The following is a 14,186-nucleotide window of genomic DNA, read 5'->3' on the forward strand; positions in this document are numbered from 1 at the left end:
ACAAAGTGAGAGAAGTAACTTCAAACCTTTGGAAATGACTAGGCCCAACGTACCTTCCATAACAACTGGTGTGGTAAGGCATACCAGTATACTAGAAGCCTTCATGTATACTGCCAAAAATTTTAAATTATATTTATAGAAATGCCATTGATGGAAAGTTGAGATGAATTGAGTTTTAGACAAGGTATGGAGTAGCATCAATCCAACACTAGAGATAAATGAAGTTTTTACTAAAATACCACAACATGCTAAAAATTTGCTTGTGAATACAGACAAGAGTCTCTTGTGATAATAAAAAGTTCAACACAGTACTAGAAGAAAAGTGAAGAGAGTAGTGTACAAACTGTGTCTAACTTTTATAGAGTCTTTGGGATATTGCTGTGCCACAGTGATGATGGTACTTAATTATCACCGAAGTGTTTAAAGCTGTTTTGAGTCTGTTAATCTCTTCTGGGACTACCAACAATTCTAGTTTTCAAAGTTTGCCATGAATACACAATTACACGTACACAACATGGACACACACACACAGAGCTTAAGAACTCTTGTATTATGAAAATCCCTCTTCAGCCTCCCCCGAAGGCAGTTACCCAACATGTGCTTAACTTTGTTCATGACTGGAAGCTCACCGTCTTACATGGGAGCTCTCTCCACTTTGAAAAAAAGGTTAAGTTTAAATATAGTTTTGTTAAGTTGATGTGAAGTTCACCTCCCCACAATATCTACCCACTTGTCCTAGTTCTGACCTCAGGAATAACAGTGGGTAAGTGTAATTCCTCTTCTGTAGGACAGACTCTGAAATACTTGAAGAACAACATTGTGTTCTTCCCAAGTGTTCTCTTGATGCACTAAAACATGAATGTTTGCCTTAGAAAACAAGACTGTTTTGATCTAAGATTGATCTAATTGATCTAAGAATCATTTACGCAAAGTCATTTCACTGTGCAAGAGGATCAATAATAGTTTCATATTTCAAGTCTTTTTTGTTTCACTCTGCCAAATCTATGTACATGTAGAAATTTAATGAGTACACCCAGTGTGAGATGTAGCCATGCTTCTACTGATTCTGGTGTGTCCCATCTGAGGATGCCAGAAGTTGTTCTCTGCAACACTGACCACCCCTGACAATGCCATGACATTAACACCTTTATCAAATCCGATATTTAGGACTCTATCTGCTGAACTGATCCTTGGGAAGGAATTTTGCTCGTTTCTAGGTATGTGTTTCTCAAAACATTTTGCTGTGCAGCAACCAGAGATGATGAAAGATAAATTATCCAAAAATTCAAGAGATGAAATTTCTGTCCTTGAATAAAGCCAGAATAGTTGAGAACTTTTTATTGTGCTCTCTCCTTCAACCCAACAGAAGTTGACTATGGAGTCTTCTAATAAATCAATGGATTTTCTTAAAAATCAATTGTTTTGATGATTGCTGAATGTGGATAATGGCGAAAGGTGTTTTTACTCTTCTACTATTGGGTGTTCTGACATTTTCAAAATAATTTTTTAATGGAAATCTCTGCGTCTCCAAATCCCTGACAGGAGAGAAAAATGACATTGATGACATTAAAGAAGCCTGCTGCTTTACTCTTGTCAATCTGTAAAGGTTTTCTTTTTTAAAATGTAAATTTCGTGAGGCAAAAGTGAACATCCCAGAAGTCTGCAAGTGTTGTTTCGTAGTGCTGAGCTGCTCATGCTATAAAACAAGGCTTGGTTGAAGAAAAATACAGCAGAGCCAAAGTAAGAAGAGGGTCAAGCCGGAGGAGAGCTTGAGATCAAATGTATGTGGTTAGGAAAAAAACTGTGTCCTAGGAGTTGCTGAAGAAAAAGTTCATTTCATATGTGAGAATCAAAGGAATATACTGAGGTTGAAAACCAGTGCTGAGTGTAGTTGTAGAAATAAGGACAGATAGGGCAGAAGCAGAGATTAAGAGGTTAGAGTTCTCAAACTCTTTGTGGTAATGCTTGAATCCAATGTATATGACCAGTAGGCAGCACCTGCCATGTGCAAATTGCCATGTAAGTTCTACTCCTGAACCAGTTTATACTGAGCTCAACAAGATGAATTTGGTCATCATGCACTTGGATATCATGTTGTAGTAGCTAGCCTATCCCTATATGTCCCCTTTTTCCTCTTACATCTGGGCTGTGCCTGTGGGTGTGAGCAACAGAATGTGGTAGAAATGATTCTGTGTGACTTCCAGGCTAGTTTACCAGAAGCCTTGCAGTTCCCAATCCTGGATACTTGCTGTGTGTTCTCTAGGAGAAGCCACCCACCAGTTAACAGGTAGATCTATCCTGAAACCATCATGATGAGAGGAAGCCCAAGCTGTCCAAATGGAGAGGCTGCATGGAGACAGATGCCCAGCCAGCCTCCAGCTGTGCTAGCCATTCCAGATGAGGTGCCTAGTACATGAATGAAGGAACCATCCTGAAAGCCTTGTCCAACTGAGTCTTTAGTTAACTCCAGCTCCAGCTGCCTTCTAAAAGCAAAACAAGACAGACACCACGTGAGAAATGCCCAGCTGAGCCCAATCAACCCACATAACCATGAGACATGATAATACATTTTTGTTTTAGACCACTTTGTTTTATTTTTGTTTGTTAAACAGCAATTGTTAAGCAGAACACATGGCAATGGCAAATTTTCATAAAAATGTCAAAATGCTCTCAGTTTTTGTATTTCTCTCTTTGTGTGCAGTTAATAAGCACTGACTTGCACTTTGAGTGAGATCAGCTTATCTGCGTTTTATCTGCTTATACAGAATCCAGGTAAGACTTAGAAAAGGAGAGAGAGACTAGCCCTGCCTTTATCTGAGTTTGTTTTGGGCCTGTCCGTACTGAGGTTTGCAGGTTATAGAAATGACTAGAATCTACAGGGGGTATCCCCTATACTATCAACTCAAAGGTGCTTCCTTTCTTTGCTTTCTAAAGTTTCACTCTAAGATTTGTTACTTGGAGAGGACTTCAGGGCAAATTTGGCCTGTTTTAGTTTCTTTTTGGTGTGGTGGTTTAAGTGATCAAGAAGGATCATTTTAAACTCAGTTAAGATCAAGGGGATTTTGATGAGGAAAATCGTGCCTGGCATGTTAACTTTTTTGGGAGAACACAGTCACAGGCTTATAGCTCCAAGAATGATCTCAGGTTTCCCTATGATGTATTTTAACTATTACAACTAAGATCTAATCCTTACAAATTCCCTAGGGTAGGAGACTGACCTTATCCTGAGTTGGTAGGGATTTCAGGATTCCATATCTCATCCATTTAGCATTAAGTTACCTTGTTGGTGCTCCCATTTACCTTGTATTTCAGGTTGGGAAACTGGACTCTTATTCTTATGTTGTTTTCCAAGTATGTTTTTTGAGCAATCCTCCATTCAAAGTTTTTAAAGTAAGTTCTGAATTCAAATCCTTTTATGGGAGTTGTATGATCCTACACATGCAATCAAACCCTTCCATGGTTCGCTTTCTTTGCCTTATAGAGTTCAATAGCATATCTTTCCCTGGCTTTTGGGAAGGTATAACAAGTTTATGTATGAAAGACATTAGAGTATTCAGCATGCGGTAACAGCTTAAATGGTAGCTGCAATAGTGGTAGTAGTATTCCTGAGAGGATGGTGATTCTGAACACTTAACCTTTTCAGAAACAAGAATCTTGCTTCAGAGCAAAGCCTTGTTGGTAGTCTTCTGCAGGTATCAGATGCATCTGATTTTGTGCTTTCCCCTCTCAGAAGATGAGCCAGTGGCCTCTTTCTGGACCTTTAAGGAGGGTACCAACTCTTCTCCTGGAACCTACACTGATTATGTGCTGTGAGCCTAGGGGCCGTTTCCACCTCTTCTGCCACTGATCAGGCTCTAAATTCAACACCAAGAAAATGTTCTCCAACAAAAATTTTTCAAAGGAAACTGTTTTTTGTGATCTTGTTTTAAAATCCTGAGTAGGTAGCTCCTTAATCCACAAGAATAAAGACAGGGATTAATCTATGGTTCCATTGATGTAAAGGAAAGTTTCCATTTTAATAAAAAGCACATTGAAACAAGGCTTATAGCTTAATCAGTGGACCGAGTTTTGCATTTGCTTTTAATGCCTATTGAGTTTCATTGCGTTGCTGGCACCTAATGTGTTCTGCCCTATCACTCCATTTTTCCTTTTTCCATGTGGCCAATCTTTGATGCATCCTATTTCCACATACCCAATAGCTTAAAATAACAGGGAAAGTTGAAATCATTTAGAATCTCACTATAATATTGTTTTTGTCATAATCTTTTGAACACTTATCCTCAAACCATGTCCCTTTGCTTTCAAAATACGGAAGCATGTGTTTTATAAAAGTATATTGCTTGATTAATCAATAGCAAAGGTTTTATTCTTTCTCCATCTTTCTCATTCTTATTTCCAGTCTTTTAAAATGATTTCACCAAATTAAATGAGTCGCTGTAGTTTATTCACTATGCTGAAAGTCATGATGTGGAAAGGGAAAATCATTTCTCAGAACTGAGTTTCCATCTGCTTTCTCCAGTGGGTGGAGATGTTTTTAGACTTATGTGAATACCTAAAAAACATTTTATTTGGCCAGGCGTGGTGGCTTATGCCTGTCATCCCAGCACTTTGGGAGACTGAGGCAAGAAGATGATTTGAGGCCAGAAGTTCAAGACCAACCTGGGCAATATAGTGACCCTACTTTAAAAAAATTTAAAAAAGTATTCAGGCTTGGTGGCATACACTGGTGGTTCTAGAAACTCAGGAGGCTGAGGCAGGAGGGCTGCTTGAGCCCAGGAGCTTGAGTCTGCAGTGAGCCATAATTGAGCCACTGCTTTCCAGCCTGGGAGACAGAGTAAGACCCTGACTCAAAAAAGGTAGAAAGAGAAGAAAGAAAGAAAAGAAAGGAAAGAAAGATAGAAAGAAAGAAAGAAAGAAGAAAGAAAGAAAGAAAGAAAGAAAGAAAGAATTATATTGATTCAGGATGAATTGTATGATCTAGTACTACAGACCTGTAAATCAGCATGTTTCTAAGTAGTATGTGGCAGTAGATATCAAGAGCCTTAAAATGTCTATTTCTTCTGAACAGCAATTTTGCTTCCAGCAACCTACCCTAATGAACATCAGAGATGTACCAAGATTTATTTCAAGCTCACTGCTATTCCCAGTGCCTCCCAGAGAGCTTGGAATATAGTGGGTGCTCAATAAGTAGTTCCTAAGGAAATGAATGAGTAGGAGAGGCTCACTGTCACATCATTTATAACATGAAAATATCAGAATTCACAAAATTTCTAATAGTAAACAATAGTTAAGTACATCATAATACAATCATATAATACTCTATCACGTGGACATTAATACTAAGCATGCTAATATTATAATATTAATATTAGTTAAGAATTAACAGTATAAAAAGGTCTAACTGGAAAGGGCTTATTTCAATATTAAATAAAAAGTCAAAAGGCAAATCACATGTTAGGGCACCACAAATGTAAAAATATACAAATGTTGACTCTCATCTCCCAATCCTAAACCCCTGGGTGGAAAATAGAGCAGAATACATTTTCTACAGTGTGGAGAATGTTATTGAAATAGAAAAAGCCCCCTCCCGTTGTTACTAATGCAAGCCATTTCATAAACCCTGCAGGAAAACCCATTGGACCGTGTCTTAATCCTCAGATTTCTTCCATGCAGCAATGGGCAAGCAATGCTTCAACACCTCAGCTTGTCTACACTAGCACGATCAAGACACTGTGGGACAACAATAGCTAATATTTATCCAGTTACTTTACTATGAGCCAAGTAAAGTGCTATTTAAAGCATTCTACATCCTCTAATTCTCACAATCTTCACTACAAGCATTACCATTCTCATTTTTCTATCAAGGAAACTAAGAGGCTAGGTTGCTTGCTCAACCAGCATTTGAACCCAGGGAGTCTGAACTCAAAGCCCACCCCTTTAAACACTCTCTGAATCTGCCTCCCTGACCTGAGGGCCCAATAACATTTTTTTCTACTTGGAATCCCAGTCCATTTCCCTCATGATCTCTTCCTTTTCCCATTGAGCAAACCTCTCAGACTCCTTTCCTGACCTTCCCTTGGTAGAACTTTCTAGAACACACATACCTTTGTCCCTAATTACTGCTTACTTCAATTGCATGCAGCATTTCTCATTGTATTAGGATGGTGCAAACATAATTGCAGTTTTGCCATTTAAAAGTAATGGAAAAAGCTGCATTATGATTGCACCAACCTAATAATATCATCGCCCTAAGAAGCAGACCCCCATAATTGGGGCAAAAAGGAGTCGTTCCTACTCAGTTGCACGTTAGTAAGACCTCTGCTTTATTTGTTTGAACTCCAAAATGAATTCTTGGCTTACTTCTTTATTGTTTCAAAAATGTAAATATTGTGCAGTCTCTTTTTGCCAGTCTGTTCCTCCCAATGTGCCCTTTTCTTGACGCGTATCATTTCTAGTTGCATCACATTTAGAGCATACTCAAACATACCTAAACTCAATTCAATCTACCAGTTATATTTTATGTTTATTCTTAAGCAAATATATTACCGTCCCCTAACACAATAGATTCCATGTCCAATTCTCACTACTAAACCATAGGAAAAATAAAAATGTTATTAGTGTTATCTTTAGAAAGGTGGATTTGTGAGTGATTTTTACCTAAAATTTTTTCCCGAAGCCTAATAAATTATATTTTAAATAAATAAATAAATAAAATATGTAATTTTAAATGACAGAGTCTCTTTTATTTCAAAAATTGTGAGCTTATAAATGGTAGTAAAAGTGGCCAATAAATGAGTAATCTATTTTAAAGCTTGAATCTGGTTTATCTCTTTCTTTATGAAGGTGTCTCTTGCCAACCTGTGCATAAGCTGGCATGAGACAATAGGCTGGCCTCTGCTTATGGTCATAAAACTGTCTGGTCATGTGTAGTTTACCTGACATATGTTATACAATTGACAAATTTACAAAGTTAAAAGTGATTTATGACAGAGACTTTACAAATATTTTTGGAGCCAGAAATTTTACGGCAACACTAAACCTTATAAATACGATGGATTTCTTAGAGAGTAAACAGTCAAACCCAGTGCAAAGAACCTACGATGTGTGAAATAGACACAAATGACTTTCTGCATATAAAGCAGTCTTATATTTTTCTTTAGAAAATAATTGGCATATTAAAATTACAGCTCTGAGTCATTTTCACTGATCATGTTGAAGCCAAGCGCAAGAGGATGCATCTGGCTTCATTAAGGGACTGCATATTGCAAGAACTCTAGAGAGAATAGAAGCAAAAGTCTTTACTCCCCTTTCCTATGACTGGCTGCCTTGGACAAATGCTTGCCTTTATGTAGGAAAAGTATATATGAGTCTTCAAAACTACCTCTTCAGTTAAATACCACACATGATAGTCAATAATGGGGTCAATAAAATGGCCCATCAAGTCCAAATGTTCTGAAGAACCCACCAGATCAAATGACAATGTGTATAAATACTTGAGCTGGCTGTGGGATAATGAGCCAGTGAGTCACCAAGGAGGGTTGCTCAAGAGTGGTTTCCATCTGGTACCTAAAGGAAAGCCAGGAACATCAGCCCTACACAACAGAAGGGTGGGAGAGGGTTTGGCTCTACTTCGTGTGCCATCTGCAGATTTAATCCCAGTTGTGTTGGAAGAATCTCACCTCTTATCATCTTTTACATATCCCAAGAGTTGCGTTTAATTAACAATAACAACAAAAGGATTAAACTCTTTTGACCATGCAGACCCATGTAATTACTGCCCTTCTCGCCTTCACAACCAAGTTTCCAAGAAAAGCATTCCTGTTTGATGATGGGTTAGGTTAGTGCAGTCATTTTCATGTTGCATTGTCAGCCCAGTTAAAATGTGAAATCATGGTTTCTTATTACCTGTTAATGCATATGGTTGATGTACCTGAATATTACTCTATGCCTGTCTCTTACCCCAATCTTAACTCCAAATCCAAGTATAAGGACGTTTATTTATTCATTCCTGTACTGTTTAAATGATCTACAATTTGTGATTTTTGTGATTAAAAAGATGAAGATCTACCCTGGAGCTGAGAATAAGAGATCTCACTGTCAACTAACTCCTCCAATGCCCTCACAGTCTAAAAATACTATACCAAATAAGGTTGGCATAACCAGAAAGTCTTTGAAAAGAATGTTATGCACACTCTGCAAACTTCAAGTGGAAAATGAAATGCTTTCAATTAGTAATAAGTAGCTAAGTCTATTTATTAGCAGAAAATAAATGAAAACACCTATTGTAGTTTCAAAAGAGGTGCAGATCATTCAAGATTCTTGTAAATGCTCAGAGAATAAACAAACATGGCACTTGAGGATCATTCCTGAGACTATCAAGTGTGGTAAACAGATAACTCCACATCACACACTTTTTGGGTGCAACCTAATTCTGATAAAAGAGTTAAGAGGAAATCTTAAGCAGATAGTGAAAGTATAGGAGTCCTCAGTAAGGTTTTCCTTTTAATGTAAAGGAGTCCCCAAATCATTTTCTTTTCTAACAAAGGGCAGCCTGTAAAACTGGGCTGCAGACATAGGCAAGCAAGTTGGAAGCTTGCAAGGATGAATGATGGCAGTTGTGCCAATAGGAAAAGGCTATCTGGGGCTAGACATGTCCAACATGGCGGCTCCATCTTCCTTTCTCTTTGCCAGCCATATGTACAGTAAGGAGCAGACAAGATGGCACTGACCAAGTGGAAAGCTCATTTGCATAATAAGATTAGGGTGGAGTGGGCAGCCTTCCCCGCTGGCTATGTAAATGTCACACCTGGTCCAACCAATCTGTGGGCCTTACATAAATCAGACACCGCCTCCTCGAGCCTGCCTATAATATCTGGTGCTCTTGCCACAGGCCAGATCTCCTATTTGGAGAACCTCCTATTCTCCTTTCTTTATCTTTTACCTATTAAATCTCTGCTCCTAAACTTACTCCTTGTGTGTATGTGTGTGTCCATGTCTTTAATCTTCTTGGAGACAATGAAACCCAGGTATTTATCCCAGACAACGACACCACTTCAGTTCCAACCTAATTCCATTTCTGAACTTTTACACCAATCCCTGAACCAAATCTGTACCATTCCCAACTCTGAGATTACACAGCCCTATCCCTAACACAAATCTAAGAGTCTGTGATAAGGAATAGTAAAACTTTAAGGATGGAGGGAGAGTTTGTTTAGCATACTACTTTGCATAGTAGGATATTTCAAAGTATTCACTGATGCTCAATTTTCAGCCTACATGGTGTAGCTACAGGTTCTCTCCTACTCACCCTCTAGAGAGAAGAGGTAGCTGCAGTTATAATTTATAGCTAATGCAGAGATACTACATCCATCTTTCAATGATCCATCATTCTCCCACGTAGAGTTGTGCAGATTTGCATGGTGATTTGAAATCCCTTCTACTATAGGGCACAGTCCACTAGATAAAAGGGAGTTTCAATGACAAAAGGAGAGGAAAGGCTTAGAAAAAGGAAGTGGGCAAAGTGAACTTACGCCTTGATGTTGGGTGAAGCGAGAGTGGAAGAGAACCACTGCTCTGCTTCTGTTTCCTGTCCGGGCCTTCGGAGGATGGAAACACTGCATTTTCTGCCCAATTCATCCTTATGAAGGAGGACAGTAGAGAGATGACATCATGGCACCCCTTGGTGTCAAAGACACCTCTACTTCCCTTGGATTTAAGTGGTGTGCACAAGGATCCTATAGTTTATCATGACCCTAAGCCTGGTGTGAGGTTGGCAGAGAGAGGGAGAGAGAGAGCGACAGCAAACAGCTATGTGCCTGCTCCTGGGATCATTTGGTTAAGCAACACAATATGTATTATTTCATCAAAAGTTCATGCTGCATATGTCACAATAGAAGCCAGGGGTAAATGTAGTTAGAGCTCCAAGACTGAGTACAGCCAGAAGCCAGAGTGAGAGTGAAACTCTTCCTGAGAAAGATGTGCACTACCGGCTTCAAGAAGATCACTTCAGCCAAGGAGCAGTGGACACAGTCCAGCCCCTTGATGCCCCTGTTAATTTCCTTGGGATATTGGAGCCATCTAGGTGGCTAGAAATTCTGAGTTCTGGTCTGTGACTGGTACACAAAAGTAAATGAAAAGAAATCACTGGATTCAACAAGGAGAAGATGAGGAATAGGCTAGATCAAATGGTACTAGAGAGACAGGTGCAGAGTCATAAATTTTTTCAGTTACAAAATCAGAGAACACTACCTATATGACACATCTGGGTTTGAGACTCTGCCTCACAACCCAGTGTATATTTTTAAATCTAAAAGTGTGCTCTTTTGCACTTGTCACCATGTCCTCACGTTAAAAAAAACAAAACAACAACAACAACAAAAAATCTTTTGACCTAGTGACAGTTCAAATTACTCCTGTCAAAAAGTCCCATGCCCAGGACTTGAGGCTCACAGGGGCAGTTTGAGAGCAGGTTGCTAAAACTCTTTTTTTTTTTTTTGCCACACAAAATAATAACAATACTCTCAAGAATAAAAGAGTAAACATTATAATAACAAAGAGAACACCATCATCAATTATTCAACAGTCAAAACTATGACAGTGTTGGGGAAACAACTTCAGTGAATGAAAGAGCAAGAAATATCTAAGAATCAGCACAACTTAGTATAGCTAAAGCTTAATTCTTAACACACTTTAAAGTCTTAAATACTATATATCATTAGGAAATTAAAAATTAGATAAATTAAGCATCTAAATAAAAAAGACAAAGAGAATAAAATAATCTAAAGAAAACAGAAGAGAGGAAATAATGAAAATAAAATAAAATAAGGAGCTAGAAAATGTTGGCAGGGGGAAGCAGAGATTGTACATAAAACCAAAACAAAGTTAAAAGGAAAACTATATTTAAATAATAGCAATAATCAACTATGAAAATGACAAACTTAACTGGGAAAAAAATGGGCAAGAATGTAGAAACACAAAAGAAGTAAAAAAATGTAAAAAGAGGGGGCCGGGCGCGGTGGCTCAAGCTTGTAATCCCAGCACTTTGGGAGGCCGAGAGGGGTGGATCACGAGGTCAGCAGATCAAGACCATCCTGGCTAACACGGCGAAACCCCGTCTCTACTAAGAAATACAAAAAACTAGTCAGGTGCGGTGGCGGGCGCCTGTAGTCCCAGCTACTCGGAAGGCTGAGGCGGGAGAATGGTGTGAACCCGGGAGGCGGAGCTTGCAGTGAGTTGAGATCCGGCCACTGCACTCAGCCTGGGTGACAGAGCGAGACTCCGTCTCAAAACAAACAAACAAACAAACAAACAAACAAAAATGTAAAAAGAAAAACACTAATTGATACAGAGAAAATTAAAATAATCACAAAACAGAACATGTATTAAAACTTTAGAAATAAATCAAAAGCCTAGATTAAAATAACTGTTTTCTAAGAAAGTAGTTACTAAAGTCAATATCTTAATGAAATATTAGCAAATAAAACTCAGGAGCATATTGTTAATAACAGGCAATTGTAATCACATATTTATTCCAGGAATTCAAAAATCTAATATAAAGCATAAGTTGTTAACATAATATAATGTAAATCAGATGACATAAAACATAAGATTAACTCATTAAATTTAAAAAGGCAGTTGCAAATATCCTACATTTCCCTCTCATGTAAAAGGAAAAACAGTATAATAAGAATAGATGGCATATGAGTCATGAAGTGGAATAATCACATATAGAATATGAATTACCATATTTAAAGGTAAAAAAATAGAAACATTTCTATTTTGTAAACTGGACAAGAATGCTATTAAAACTTATTTAACATTATTCTGGAAGTACTAACCAAAGAAGTTAAACAAGAAAAATATACTAAGGATATATATATATGTGTTTGTGTGTGTTTGAAAGAAGCATGAAACATATATTATTTGCTCTGATATAAAATATATACCTAGATTACTCCAGTCAAATAAGTTACAATTTAAAAAATAAACTAATTTATTAAGATGACTAGTAACTAAGTTAATATACAAACATTAAAAATCTTATCTAAAAACTAAAAAATTAGCTTGAAAATAAATTTTTAAAATTCAATTAATTATAACCTAAAATATGCAATACCTATAAATAAACTTATCTGGAAAAACATATATTTAAAGATTCAAGGCTCTATTAAACTTTTCAGTTAAACTTAGTGGTTTGACCTCATGCGTTTTAATTCTCTCCTTCTCAAGACCTTACTAAAACAGCGTTTTAAAAAAAGATGACTCTTTAAATCCACAAATTCAAAGAGAATGAGAGAGAAGCAACATTGATTGGATGAGAAGTGTCCACTGAGAGTAGGAGGAAAGAAGCAGATGGGAGAGGAGCAGAAACGCCATCTACACCGTAGGGCGTGGCGGAAAGGGCTTCAAGAGCTGCTCAGACTCTCGACAAAGAGGAATCTGGCACAGCAGGGAACAGGGCCTGACGCGGCTGAGCTCGTGGAGATTGGCTGAAGGTCACCATAGAGAAAGCTGGGGTTTCCTGGCCCTCCCCATCCTCGTGGGGCTCCATGGTTAGTTCTTACTCACTTGCTGCCCATCTATCATTGTTTATATCCATCCTCCTCTAGCCGCAGGAAGACCGACCTCTAAGGGTGGCATCTCCTGGGCTTCTTTGCCCTCTGGCCTTAGTTGGATTAGCCAGTGAGAGGGATCATCATCGGGAGCCTGGAGGGTGGAGACAAAGAGAGCAGTCCTGATATTCCTTCCCCCTATTTCCCTGTAGCTTCTTTGCGATTTGTCTGCTTCCCTCTGTTTCCCTGTAGCTTCTTTGCGATTTGTCTGCTTCCCTCTGTGGCCTCTGCTCCTGTCCAGAGCCCCCTCTTCTAAGGATCTTCCTTGGAAGAGGTTCCAATAACATGATCTCTCCCCTTGCTCCTTCCACCCTTGAGATGGTGACGTCTACCTACTGCTGCTGGTCTTTGGGGGCTTCACCCTGCCTTACTTGGGTCCTCAATCCTGCCCACTTCATTCAACTCTCTCCAGGCAAATGCAACGAGTCTGCCTTCTGTTTCTTACGGAGCCCCTGACTGACTCAGGGGGGAGATGAATACCACCCCCTCCCACCCCCACTCATAGAGCTAAGGGATTGCAGCTTGGGAAATCTCCTGACGCCAGGGCCAGGCACTGTGGTGATCCAAAGAGAGGCAAAGGCCGGAGGACCACGAGGCAGAGGTCAGCCATGCAGAGGAGGACCCCCAGTACAGTAGTGTGTGCGTCTGTGTATTGATACAGTATTTGGGTACAAGCATGCCTTTTTTTTTCCTGGTAAGAGACTAAAAGATGGCAAACTTTTGGGAAGAAAGCCAACAGGGCATAGTAGAAGGCTTTGATCTACATTTTATAGCTTTTGGTGCCTTAGAGCACAAGCCTTAAAACCAAACTTTCCGGAATTAAATCCTGTTTCCATCAACAGCTCTGTGATTTCCACATTCCTCAGTTCTCTTATTTATAAAACAGGGATGATAGCTTTTACTTCAGAATGCTGTTTTTAGATTATATGAGTTAATATATGTAAAGTACCTAGAGTAGTGTCTGGCACATAATAAGAATTTAATAAATGTTATATTTATTATGACTAAAAGTGTACATGTACTTTAAAAATCTGCAGGAGTTATCTAGGAGTAGACCTCTCAGACCATAATGTTTATGCTTTGCAGTATTTAGACGAATAATGCTTGTTATTCAAAAGAGAAAAAAAATGCATGAGTCCACATTCACATGGCAGCACAGATTATTTTTTCATACAAACTGTCACCCATTAAAACACAGAAAGTGTATCAAAGACCTCGCGGCATAGGGCAGAAACGTGCTTTTATTGGGAGGAGGAGCGGGCACAGGGTTTCTTGAAAGAGCCTTGGTCCAGACGTCAGCAAATCTGGCTTGAAATCCCTGTTCTGGGCCGGGCGCGGTGGCTCAAGCCTGTAATCCCAGCACTTTGGGAGGCCGAGACGGGCGGATCACGAGGTCAGGAGATCGAGACCATCCTGGCTAATACGGTGAAACCCCGTCTCTACTAAAAAATACAAAAAACTAGCCGGGCGAGGTGGCTGGCGCCTATAGTCCCAGCTACTCGGGAGGCTGAGGCAGGAGAATGGCGCAAACCCGGGAGGCGGAGCTTGCAGTGAGCTGAGATCCGCCACTGCACT

General features: G+C 39.1%; 1 long non-coding RNA gene across 2 annotated transcripts; it reads right to left on the reverse strand.

Moving 5' to 3' along the window:
- Positions 1-339: 339 nt before the first annotated feature.
- LOC117068246 lies at positions 340-9,812 on the reverse strand. Of its 2 annotated transcripts, none has more exons than XR_004431043.1 (3): positions 9,531-9,812; positions 2,278-2,483; positions 340-1,535 (listed from the first exon to the last, which is right to left on the reverse strand). It is a non-coding gene; the product is annotated as an uncharacterized LOC117068246 (long non-coding RNA). The 2 variants fall into 2 exon arrangements; XR_004431042.1 differs by having other exon boundaries at positions 2,215-2,483.
- Between the last annotated feature and the right edge of the window lie 4,374 nt (positions 9,813-14,186).

The sequence above is a fragment of the Trachypithecus francoisi genome, unplaced genomic scaffold (assembly GCF_009764315.1).
Source record: "Trachypithecus francoisi isolate TF-2019V2 unplaced genomic scaffold, Tfra_2.0 Lachesis_group21, whole genome shotgun sequence".
NCBI lineage: Eukaryota > Metazoa > Chordata > Mammalia > Primates > Cercopithecidae > Trachypithecus > Trachypithecus francoisi.